This window comes from Aedes albopictus, chromosome 3, assembly GCF_035046485.1.
Source record: "Aedes albopictus strain Foshan chromosome 3, AalbF5, whole genome shotgun sequence".
Taxonomy (NCBI): Eukaryota; Metazoa; Arthropoda; class Insecta; order Diptera; family Culicidae; genus Aedes; species Aedes albopictus.
Genome location: NC_085138.1, coordinates 26,061,442 through 26,075,186, shown reverse-complemented (window position 1 = coordinate 26,075,186; position 13,745 = coordinate 26,061,442). Strand labels below are relative to the sequence as shown.

Here is a 13,745-nt window from a genome sequence, read left to right as displayed (position 1 = left end):
CTGAATGAATCTTCGAAAGATTTGAGCTTTGTCGGTTAACTCAACTCGAAGTTACAGCTCTTCTACACATCTAGAAACTAATAACTAGGTAGTTTCAACTTCTTACTCTTAAAACCCTTTTAATAATTAGGGTTTCTAACGGAAAAAGATACCCTGTAATTCGGCCGGCTACTCATGTATCTATACTATGTATATTAGGATTATCAACTTTCTGGCAGACGAAAATTATCAGACAAAGCGAAAACAATCGTCGACTTCCCGCGAAGTGCGATTAACGCCTTGTTAGTCTTTCACGATGCATGTGAACAAGGGATCCAACCAGCAGCGTTTGCCGGCCGGTACGTTAATCAGCTCAGCGAGCGAAGCAAGTAAAGCACACCAGATCCGATACTCATCAGCAGCTAAGCGGAAACCTCTTCTCCCGGTGTAACCAACAGGTAAGTCAGCGACTTGCACGTGACCTTCACAATGCAGAAGACGAACCTACTTTTAGGCCAGACATTACAAATCTGGATCTAGTTACCGGTGCAACTACAGCAAGTGATCGTATCAAACCACGTGATTATATGTATTAATTTTTCAAGACCGACCCCCTTGGTCACGTCTCTTTATGAAAGGAACGAAGAGACAAATTCATCATCTCATAACAAAGCTCATGAACAGATGTCGGACGTGACATAATTTGATGTTCGGATTTCATCCCGTATCGTATTACTGCCATTGACGTGAAGATGGCACAACGATTGGTGCAACGATTAGACAACGGACTAGATTATGGAAGAATATTAAAAAAACACTTATTTTTGTACATACTTTGAATGTCTAGAGTTATTATGACCTTTCCTAAAGAATGATTAGAACTAGTCTTTCCTAGCTAAAAAATGCACATTTATTTATTTTTCGACCATCCAATTCACAAATCTGTCTCACTGTGTTGAATGGTCGCGCGACTATTTGTCGAGTGGTCAAATTTAATCAAGATCGCGATCGTGTTACAATTATATTGCTTTGCAAATTTCCGCTTGTTCCCGGCGATTCGAGGGGTAACAATCTGCCAAAAAGAATCATCAATCCTACACGTTTTGATGCGCGACTGACCACAGTCAACATATTGCGCGCAAACCCCAAAATTTTATTCCCACCTTTGGGTTTCCGCGCCGAAGATCCAGCGCCAGATTCGGCGACAAAGAGATTTGACAGCAGTCGCCGGACAGTTGGCAATCCTGATATTTGACGGCGGTCATCCGTTAGCTGTGAGAGTGGATTGTTGTCATGCAAATAGAGCATTTCGCTGAAAATGCATGTGTACTTTGTTATTGTTGACAGATTTTTTGCTGTGTTAGTGTGAAATATAGCGATTTGCTGTATCGCGTAAGCTTTCGCTGGGAGAAAACGTCATACAACTCAGCGAGGTAAAGAAAATTTTCAATGAAAAATGCAATATATAGCAGTAATACGCGATCCAGTAGTGACTCCGTTCAAATGATCACGCATATTATAGGTAGCAGACCAGAGAATCAGCAGCGGATCAGATGGGCAAAGATAAGCGTGGCTGGATTTGTGCACGATGATGTTGCAAAAGCGGACAGACAAAAATGCTAACAAGCTTAAATGGTTAATCGCGATGGATGATTTTTTGTCGGTGCAAATGGGCCTTTTTGCAGTCAATTTATAATGCTAATTTGAGTCTCATTCATGTATCTATGGAGATATTAGGTATGATATGAGAAAACATATAGCGTTCTTTAATAATGATTAGTTTATAATATTACATAGAGCATTGCAGCGCAATGTATTCATGACATATAGGTCACCAAAGAACGCCGAGCTCTGATGCTTATGTAGATTTAACACTCTTGACGTACATGACATCATTAAAACTCAAAAACTAATAACGAATCATCATTGCGATTTTAAATATGCAAATTTTGATTTCTATTGTTAGTTACTCATAAAATCTGAAATTTTCTGGAGGCACATTTTTGGGCCAACGTTAAAGAGTTCCATTGACCTAGGTCAGATTTCTATCGATTTTCTTTCGATTTGGTTTGGAGGGCATCCTTAACGTATTGAATACTGCAACCAATTACAAATAGATAATCAGCTGAATATGAAGATCCAGTGAGTTCGCTCGTTGTTGTTGCCTCGAATATTTGAACATGACCTATACTTGGGGACTTCGACTTCCTTTAGTTCCTTATTGAGGCTTCGTCTCAACAAGCCCTGCCTGCATCTGCTGCGATGTTCTGCTAGAATTCAATCGAACGCTTGCTTGTAGATTTCGTCTCTGCCCTTTCGTAGTACGTGGTCGAACCACCTCCATTTACGTTGATATCGGTTTCGGATGGCATCGTCGATGGAGCTCAGTATTCAAGATTGTTTGTGGTAGTCTGCTGATACGCACTACGTTTCGTTGGCGGACAAAAGTGCAGATTTCACGTTGGAATTGAAAATTATGTTTTTTGTGCTTTGACTAATCAGCTGCTGAAAAGCAGCCCTGGCCTTCTTTATCCCATATGGCTCCGCCATCTGATACTATCTGAATGCCAAGATACTGAACCTTCTGATCTTCTCCACTGCTGACATCCAACGTTTTTATGTTGCTGATGTTTATGGTTAGACATCTCAGGGTATTACCGTTGAAAAAAAAAATGATATTAGAAGTGGCGTTTTTTTTTCAAAATACAGTCTTATTAGAATTTTCTTGACACTGCGTACCGTTGTACGAGAATCACACTCGTATCACATGTCTGTCTGGGGTATTAGACCGTAGTTGAACAGTCTACCGTATCAGTAGGTCGGCTCCAGAGGCACGTTCTCCTCCAAAATCTAACACCACCATTTACGCTGTTTCCACAACCAACCACCAGAGGGGAAAACAAGGTCCTTTTTGGCTAGGATAGGATGCGCCACGTAGTCAGCCGATGTGAGACCAATTTGCTGTCAAACGGAGACCAGCTGATTGGTCGAAATTAACATTCGTTTGGCCGTGTTGCTAGTTTGTAAACCATTGATTTTGCACTAAAAATCAGTTGCATTTTTATTATATTTCACTAAAAATGAGAGAACTTTTCGTTTGAAATCAATTTTTCTTGCCAGTTATGCTGTTCAAGATGCAATTAATGATTTACGGTGCGAAATATGCATCCAAGTTTCAATCGTTAAATTTAAATCGTTTAAAAGATTTGGAATAAAGAAAAGTGGCAGCACTGGATTTCCATCGACGACGAAATTGAACGAAAACATAACAAGGCAGGCGAATTTCTGTTGTCACATCCTATCCTATAGCTTTTTGGTAGCCTGAAAGGCGTGGTAGATGCTGAACCAAGATGGAAGGAGATATGCATACGAACGGGCTTATGGACATGACAAACGACAATAGAATGTCTCGGGTTATTTATAATTCAATCCTTAAATTCATTATCCTTATAAGGATAATTCAAATAAATTTATAATTCAATTTTTTACTTATCTCACCCGAGATTCATTCAGAACACCTTTATGAGATATTTGGAGAATTCAATCTTGAATTCCACCAGGAATTACCCCTAGCTAGGACGAAATTCAGCTAGGACTGAATGCCTGAGGTTTCTTCTGGTATTCCTCCCGGGAAACCTTCACCTCTCCTTGGATTCTCGTTTATTTTACGTCAATTGATGCCTTGCTGACATCTGTCAGGCATTGCAGCAATCGAATTCCATTCGCTAAGTGAAATTTTATCATGTTGCAGTTATCGAACATCTACTGTAACATGTTTGCGTTTCACTTAGCGAACGAAATTTGATAACAGCAACGTCTGACAGACGTCAACAATCAATCCGTCAATTGATGTTAAATGAACGTGTACTCATTCATAAACAAATACCAGCTGAGTCCGGCCATCTCGGGTCATTCCAGTCTAAACCACCACCGATGCTAGTTTCTGTCGCCTAGTAGCCTTCAGCAGGTCGGCACGAGTTCGTGATCTTTCTTTAATTTAGTAGCGTCGAAGATTTCTCTCCAGGTGCTTCATGCCTATATTTACCATGGCAGGTGTCACCACAGTAGCTCGATGTTCCACCATATCGTTTATGATATTATATGGTCTCAACATATCTTTTGACTGTACGATGTACATAACTTCTGAACAAACATAAATCGGATAGCTCACGAGCAATGATATTTTCCAGCTCGAAACAAGGCAATCACAGCACTACGTTTCTGTTCGAAATCCATTTTTTTCGATTACAAAAGTAGCACATACATCTACTGGTAGTCAAAACACAATGTAAACAAAATGACGAGGGGTTGTCCGAGTTGGTTTTGTGGGCAACTGTTTTAATGTGGGATAATTTTCAACAACTGGATCGTTGCCCAGTTTACACTACAGTAGACATTCGATGACAGCAACATGTTTACGTTTCACTTAGCGAACGATAACTGCAACGCCTGACAGATGTCAATAAGAATAAGTCATCAAATGACGTTAAATGAACATGAACTTCATCCGACTGTTCATTTGGCTAACATGGCGCACCATTTTGGCGTTTGAGAGTGTGATAACTGCAAAATTGTTGCTTTAAATGGACTTGCAATTAAAAAGCATTGCAGTTAAACCGTTTGCACCATCTACTGTATGACACCACCTGGTGAATTCAAGGTCTGAGGCTTACGAAACGCCCAGATGACTGGCGCTAACCGCATGATCACGAAGCGCATTAAACTTCCCTGAAATCCCCTGAGATCTTCAAGTATTCCCTGAAAGCCTTCTACATATCCTGAAAAGCCCCTGAGATCCCCAGAAGCGATTTAAGACGTACTGGTACCCCCTGAAACCCCCTGATACCTTCAGGTACTCTCATGAAACCCCGTTGAATCTCCTTAACCCTTTGGAGCCGGAGGGGACATAAATGACCCCTTAGAACGCTCCTGAGACCTCATGGTACCCCATTAAACCCCATGAAATACTCCAAAGACCTCCTAAAATCCCCTTGGACACCCTGAAACGTCTTTGAGATACCTTGAATCTCATGAAACCTCCTGAAACCCCCCATTATCTCCATAAATCCTCTTGAGACCCCATAAACCGGTCCTGGAATCCCCTTGGAACCCCGTGGAGACCCTTGAAGCGCCCCAGAGTCCTCGTGGTACCCCCTGAAATCCCATAATACGCTCATGAAACCTGCTGGTACCCCCATGAAACTGCCTGGAGACCCAGTGAAGTCCACTGGAACGCTTTAAAAACGCGCCTGGTACAGTAAACGTTCGATAACTGCTGTCCAAACTAGATAAAAACTCCGTGAGTTTTCGTCTGGCTTACAACTACCAGAATGCAACACGTCCGTTGCTCTCTACTTTGTCCGATCGACAGATCCCGATCCTTCTTTCTTTCACCGATCGCATGCATAGTCGGATGCCGAATCTACCACTCGACTGGCGTCGGGGGCTCTTCACTCATGTTCGGTGTTAGCCCAAATGAACAGTTGGATGAAGTTCACGTTCATTTTACGTCAGTTGACGGTTTGTTGACGCTGTCAGGCATTGCAGTTATCGGTTTTTCGTTCGCTAAGTGAAACGTAAACATGTTGCAGTTATCGAACGTCTACTGTATTATTTTATAGTTTGTAATATCCCATACCACAACTGCAACATGTTTACATTTCAGTTAGTGAACAAAATTAGCTATCTGCAATGTCAGATAGGCGTCAACAAACCATCAATTGGTCGGCGTTAAGTCAGACCGGACCATCTGATTTTCAATGATTTTGGGGAAATTTCCTGCCAGCACTTGGGATATCAAATCAAGCGCGTTATTTTATGAAAAACTGTAGATCTTTTATGTAATGACCCATCAACATCAAAGAAACGTCGAAAAATTCAGAAATATCGATTTCCTTCGCTTATCTTTACCTGCCCAAAAAATTGCGTAGTCCTCTCTGACTTAACGCCGACCAATTGATGTTAAATGAACGAAGAATTCATTTGATTGTTCATTTGGGCTAACATGGCGCACCGTTTTGACGGATAGCGGTGCGATAACTGCAAATTTGTTGCACTTACCGGACTTGCAGTTAAAAAGTATTGCAGTTAAACCGTAACATGTGACATTTATGCGTCCGACGGCAGTTTTGCTTGAGAGGTTTCGTTGAAAGCATCTTTTAGTGTGGTCCAAGACTTACTTATAGCAGTTGTTAGGAGGTTATGTTGGAATTGTAGACTGAATAGTGAATACAGTAGACGTTCGGTCGGTGCAAACGGTTTAACTGCAATGCTTTTTAACTGCAAGTCCGGTAAGTGCAACAATTTTGCAGTTATCGCACCGCTATCCGTCAAAACGGTGCGCCAAGTTAGCCCAAATGAACAGTCGAATGAAATTTTGCGTTCATTTAACGTCAATTGATGGGTTGTTGACGCCTGCCTGACGTTGCAGTTATCGAATTGTGTTCGCTAAGTGAAACGTGAACATGTTGCAGTTATCGAACGTCTACTGTATTAAGCAGTTTTATAAAATTGGTTGGAAGAATCGCCAACAAAGCATCATAAAACTTAAAATGATTCTTCATCATGGTTATACTCAACGGCTGCGCGTTTGCCTTACACATTAACACAACTAACAGATGGATCCATCTTTGAGCTTCAAATCAATCAAAAGGTTGATCAGCCATCATGTAACACAAAAGTGACGCATATCCTTGATTTGAACGATGACACTATACCTCGTCAATTTGTCCTGTAAACATCATGGATTGCGATTGCGCATCGCGGTCGCATGTTGTTCAACTTCGGGTGCGATGAGCTCCGGAGACCTTCCGCAACGTAGATTTTCGTAATTGTACCAACCATAAAAATCTCTATTCTGAAAGACCTAAGTTATCTGTCCCGGTAAAAGGGGTGCCGCCATTCCAGTCAATCGGCCGGGCAACTCAAAGGCAATAAATAGCGGTAGTTGCTCGCCCCTAATCAGAAGGTTGGTTGATAATCCATTGCCAACCGATTAGCTGTTGTATCGGTTTCTTCTGTTCGAAATCGATTGCAATGACAAGATTCTTTGTGCAATCGAGATTGAGTCAGATTGGATCCTACCTGGAACCATGAAGCGTGTGGAAAGAAAGTAAACGCGTGAAGTCGTTCACTGCATTCGAACAGACACTACTGATGCAATATCAGAAGAGGGAGAACGTGGTAAGAAGCAATTTTCAACTTGTCGAGTTGAAGCGTGCCGGCAGAAGGGTACAAAATGCGCCACCTAAGGGAATACGTTGAAGTATTTTAAAGTTTTCAGTGCAACAATAAATGCTTAAATAGACCGGTGGATAAAATTGATGTCTAATTAACGCTGAAGTTATCAAAATTTGCAGCTGCTTTGACAAACATCCCAGGTAACAATGATGCTGTACAAGCGTTTCTCTATCTATTTTAAATCAGCCTTCATTTGAACATAAGCTGAGCACAAGTGGTAGAATCCTTTATTCAGCTCAAAAGCATCTAATTTTGGTGATTTTATTCAACCTTTAGCTGAGTTTAGGTTCATTAGAAGGCTGATTGAGGGCTTAATATGCGCTTAATCAGTAATCAATAAAATTTATTAATTGTGTATAAATAAAATTAAAAAAAACTTTCGGGAGCCTATTTTTACCATTAGCTGCGTCTATTTCCAGAAGAGATGTTTAGGAATGTACATGTATAAATTAATCAGTGGGAAAACTGGGAATTGAACTCGGACCTTCTGATTTATAGTCACTCACCTTAGCACATATACCACACACACTATTGTATACATATCCTCGAAAACAAGTGCATTACTTGATGTGTCTGAATAGTTAAGAACATAAGTTGAACTAAGTCTGTATTGAGGCTGAAGAAACGATGTGGACTTCACGAAAACCATGCTTGGGTCAGCTGTCGAAAGATATTTGATTAAAGGATGAACAACAGATGATTAATTCTGTATGTTTTAAAGCTGGTTACCCAGATGAATAATATTCTATTAAACTTGATATTCAGCCATCTATGTATTGCTGATTAAAGAGTTTGAACATGCTATACTTCAGACCAATATTCAGATGTCATGGTGTTCAGCCATTGACACCATTAACCAACTATTGTTCAGCTAATACTCTCACTGTTTAGCAACCATTGTTACTTGGGATACTTATTACACTCTTTGGGCTCACAATTGCATATCTAGAAAACATGTCGAATACCGCTTGCACTCATCGAACATCCTATGGCTGGCGCGACATTGACGAACTTGAACCTCAATGAATCATTTTACCTCCGATTCCTCCCCAAGCCAAACAAACGTAAATTATTAGAAAAATGTCTCAAGTGCCATCGTTGTTGGTCAGATTGGTTTGTCACTGTCTTCGTCGTTGTTGTCGCCGAACGGATGAAATTGCCCTTTTTGAAACGATTGATGATTGCGATCGCCGATGCGCCGCCACCACACCGCCTGGCAGTTTCAGAAGCTTGTACACTTGTTTACACCGGAGTATTGCTACTTGGTACATAGAACTAGTAGAATACGCTTATCAAGCCATATCAGCTGTGTTGTAGTGCAGGAGACCCTTCTTCAGTCTACTCCAGGCGGTGATAGACTTTCTGTTGTTATCAACACTACTGTCTATACTCTGCCGTGTTGTACACACTTGTGCGGAATGTTTGCTGAAACTGAACGATTGGACAGTTGCTATAAAGTTTGTTTGTTTTGAAACCGGGTACTTTATTGCTGTGAATTTGATGTTTTCAGTAAAAGGTGTTATGAATCATCTACTTCATTGAAAACTGCCAAATTAACTCTGCTTTTCCGATGTCTGTTAAGCATTCCAAGAAAGTTTTGTAATCACTCACGATCTGAAATGTACCATACACACTTAAATTCGGCATCAACATTTCAAAAGGGCGTAACTGCATTCACAACCAATTCCTTCTCACAAAGCTGTGGAGCGTATCCCATCCCTCTCGAGCAATCCACTAGCACAAATAGAAAGATAAAAACCTCCTCTTTCGATTAATGGATGTGAATTGCGTGAGATGAATGAAATACGACCCACACCTCTGTGAGAAGGCATTGGTTGCAAAAGCGGTTACGCCCTTTTGAAATGTTGGTGCCGAATTTAACTAGATTTCAAATTAATGTCATCACATGCTACGTTGCAAACTTGCTTTTCATACCCTTGTAAGCAATGAACACATTTCTCCATTGTACTCCTTTTGACTAGATGGGTATAAGTCTAATTTGTGCCAGACGGATTGGTGAGCTCGTTTCATTAAAATTTTGTTATTCTTTCGAATAAGTAATTGTAGCCAGGTAGGTAACAAACATTTGTTCGTGCAGTAAATCCAAGTTGAGCTAAATTACTTCAAAATTGAAAAGAAAAATAATTGCACTAGATCGGTTGTCATACATTGTCTATCGTCTATCGAACAGTATCGATCACAACAGAAAGCGTTCGTCCTTCACTGTCGGCCGCTAACATTATTGTCACATAGCGGATCGTACACGATCATATGTAGCTGATACCGGCCCAACTCAGTTCCTATGTGTGTCATAACCGCTCCGTAATTCATTCTTAAACATTCTAGAGCATGTGCACAATTATTCCCTTGTCTACATTGTTGTCGTAATCGTCGCGTCGTTCACAGTTAACAAATGTCATATTGAAATAGTGTCGTGCTGACGATAACAGAGCTTCACTGCAGTGATTGGCTTACCTTAATGATTTTTTTTTGCATTATGAAGTATGGAAACAAGATTAATTTACTTTTGCTATTTCATTCGCAAAAGAGAATAGCCCCTAAGTAGAATGCACCATGGAATCAATCGCAACTTGACAAATCCGCAACTACATCCCAATAAAACCGAACGTGAAAAAGTAGGGTAAACACGTATAATATGACACCCCACCTCCCCCCCCCTAAGCAGAAATGGCGATATTTCTAAAACTGGCGCCTTATTCCATTTATTTTCCACGGCAAATCGTTGTTCCTAAAGCCAGTGAAGTGTTGCATGCGAACTTTGCCTTTGAAAGACCGGTTATGAAAGCTTTAAAACAAATATACTATATTAACAATATAGGTTACTTCGTGTTTTCACATACAACGACATGGAGACGCCGTTTACGAATGATTACAGCACCACCTGTTGTCAGAAAAAGTCAATAATTGTATTTTGATCAATTTTTGTTTACCGTGCAAGGTGACATTTCTCGAAAAAAGATGTTAGGGGTGTCAAATTTTTTTGTTCCTTAATAATCGATTAATAAATAATCGATTTACAATATAAACAAACAAAATTATATTTCATTAGATGACATCTACGAATACATCTGTAGAAGAATTTGAATGCTCCCTCATTGTAACGTCACCGAAATCATTTCACTTAGAAATTTAAAATTTTCACCCTCAAAATAAACTTATATTTTGCCCTGGTGGTTGCTATTTTTTTTTTTTTGACAATGGCATAAATTATCATCTTTTTAATGTCCACGCTGACATACATACATCGGATTGAATAGCTTACAAAAAATCCGGAAGATCACCAACCAAGTGCACGTCAAATTTCTTGTGGCAGAGTGCAAGACATTGTATCCAAGGATCCAAGGGTGCACAAGCTAATGGACCGATGCACGAACTTAATAATTTCAACGTTTGAGCCACAGACAAACAGACGTAACACCTTGAACGATTTTCATGGAAATCCATCGCCCAGTTCACACTACCATCACCTGGTGGAAAAGTTACACAATTCACTGTGTTGTGCAATATCGTCAACAGAAGGCGCTATTGTGAAACGTCAAACGCATAGAAAAACGATATGCGCGCCTCTGGTTGTGAAAGCCAGAACTATTAAAATTTAAAATGTTCGTTAAAAGCGTGGTCGATGGAAATTTCGCAAGTGTTACGTCTGTTTGTCTGTGTTTGAGCGTTCCGTGCTTACAAAAAATGAGTGATTTTCGATTAATTTCGTTGTTCTTCCGTAGTGAACTGTGAGTTTATTCGAATACTGATTGTTTTATTCCGGACTAATCGGCTTTGTTGTTGGATGTGTGAACATTGTGCTGTCAAAGATTGGACATTTACACGATCGTCGCGAAATCCTTGCAAAGCTCATTATTTTTAAATATACAGTCATGGGCTTCTGGGTGAACTTCAGTTAGTAAAAATATTCTGGCAAATTCGCCTGCTACAGAGTGATAATCCTCCATAAATTGAGTCAGGCATTCCATCAGATGTTCTTTCTGCATTCCTTCTGATTTTCTAACGGAAGTTCCTTCTCAGTTTTCTCTTATCCTTTGCTAACCGGAAAAATCCGCATTTATCCGTTGCTAACCGTCGTTAACCGCGTCTAACTGCACCTGCGACTCAGTTAGCAATGGTTAGGAACGGATATATGCATACGGATTTTCCGATTAGAAAAGGATATGTCATTCTCCTTGGTTTCCTTCTAGAGTTTTTTTTTCTGAGATTAATTCAGGAGCTCTTTTTGAAATTCCTCCAGGTGTGCCTTCAAAGATTGATTTAAAGTTTTTTTTTCTTAAATATCTCCAGAGGTTTCTTCGAGGGACCCCTATGAGTTCCTACTGAAATTACTCCAGCAATTTCTTCTGATGTTTCTTCAAGAATTACTTCTTTAGGAATCTTCAAGAATTCTCTTCTAGGATTCGTCAAAAAGTTCCTTATAGGATTTCCTTATAGGAGTTTCTTGGAGTCTTTCTTGGATTCCTGCAGTAGCTCCTTCAACGATTCCCTCAGGCGTTTTTTTACGAATACCTCCCGGAGTTCCTTCTGGAATTCCTCCAAAATTTTCCAGGAACGACCAGGAGTTGTTTCAAGGATTTATCCAAAAGTTCCTTCAAAAATTCCTCCTTCTGGGAATTTCAACTGGGATTTCTACCAGTATTCTTCCAAAAGTTCCTTCCGGAATTCACTCCGTCCTTTTAGAATTTCCACCGAGTGAAGATTTGGGATTCTTCAAGGAACTTCTTTTGAAATTCCGGAGAAATTCCGAAGTGACTTTGTAAAACTCCAACGCGATTTTATATGAACAATTTAATAAATATTTTTCGAGGGATCTTTCCAGGATTCCTTTAGAAGTTCCCTCTTTGAAGTATCAGAAATCCTCCAGGAATTATTTTCGTGATTCCTTCCGAGATTTCTATACATTTGGAATGTCTTCAGAAGTATTTTTTTCCGGGATTCCCAGAAGGAATAAGTGAAGACTAGATTTGTAGTAATGAGTTGGTTTGTTGTATGGTGAGATGCTAAACTCTCCGTTTCTGCATGGAAACGGTGCAAACTCATGGGTATTATGATTCTTAGCCTAGTTTGATGCTGCTTGAGCAAAACTTTGGGGAATTATGTTGTTGAAGTTGCAATAAATAAGAATACAACAACACAGTTACACAAAGTTTTGCTTTTGAATAGTTTTGGCATTTCAGTCTTTTCGGGGTCAAAAACAACTAAATGTTTTCTTCTTCCATTCGATCCTTATTGGATCTTCCTCAGGGAATCGAATAAAGATCCAATAAGGATCGAAACGTTGGAAGAAGAAAACATTTAGTTGTTTTTGACCCCGAAAAGACTGAAACGCCAAAACTATTCGAAAGTCTTTAAAACAGCTGTCGTAAATATAACAAAGTTTTGCTCAAACAGCATCAAATCACACAAACAGTCATAAAACCCTTCCTTTTTGTTATCATTATTGCAGTTACCATTTTATTGCAGCAACGGAGAATTTATGAGAAAATATAAAAATTCAGCTTTTTATTACAAATCTAGTATTTCACTGACTGCGTTTTTTTCTTGGAGATATGTAATCCCAGATAAAAAACAATGTTGGAGTATGGAGGAGGAACGCTGGAACGCTTTCCCTAAGCAATCCCGAAAGGAGTTCCTAAAATAATTTGAGAATTAATTCTAGGAGGAATCCTCCAAGAGCTTCTGGAGGAATCTTGGAGAAAAAAAAATCCAGGGTGCAATTCTTAAAGGGATCCCACAAGGAAATTCTTGTGTAATTTCCGGAGAAAATACCGTTCATAGCTCGCTAACGGAAAGTTCGCTTTAGGTCGTCTGTGTTTTAGTCTCTGTTATGAACGTTTATCGGTTCAAATTTAATTCTCATCTGCATCTTCGCATGTCGCGCGAGTCGCGACTTCGATTTGGTGCTGCGACGATAATATACGCCAGAAATTGTTCAAGAAGAAAGAATTAAATTTGTTCTAATTTGCGTAGTTGAAAAAAATCGATTAATTTTTAATCGATTATTTCAGAAGAAATGGGCATCCCCACCATGCAATGACAGTTCGACAGAATAAACGTCATTCGGATAGCGCATGCATTTAGTGTGTAGTAGTACCTCTTCTGACGCTTGGTGGCGCCACATTCACTAAAAAGGTGTCGCCGAAAAATCGTAAGAGTGACCTATATTGTTAATATAGAATATTTGCCCAAATGTTAAACGAAATGTGTGAATGTTCCCTATTTGCATGCTTTCTTTACAGGATAAACCATAAATGGTAAACTATGGTGAAATAGGTACAAGCGAGCTGGATTATTATTTGTAGTTTGCGCCAATTTGATTTGCCTCGTGATTGGTGTGTGACCTATTTGAGGTAGTAGGTAGACCGGCGTGAGTTGAAACAACTCGAACAAGATGAAACGCAATGATTTGAAAAAGATGTCAAGTCAAATTCATTGTATAAAAGTTTAAGGTTGGCATTCTAATGAGGGCTTGACCGGTGACAGCATTTATTAAGAATCGACAA

General features: G+C 39.7%; 1 protein-coding gene across 1 annotated transcript in view; it reads right to left on the bottom strand.

Annotated features, from left to right (window-relative positions):
* Positions 1-13,745, bottom strand: part of LOC109426125 (open rectifier potassium channel protein 1) — a 198,804-nt gene that overhangs the window by 183,516 nt on the left and 1,543 nt on the right. The window lies entirely within an intron of this gene.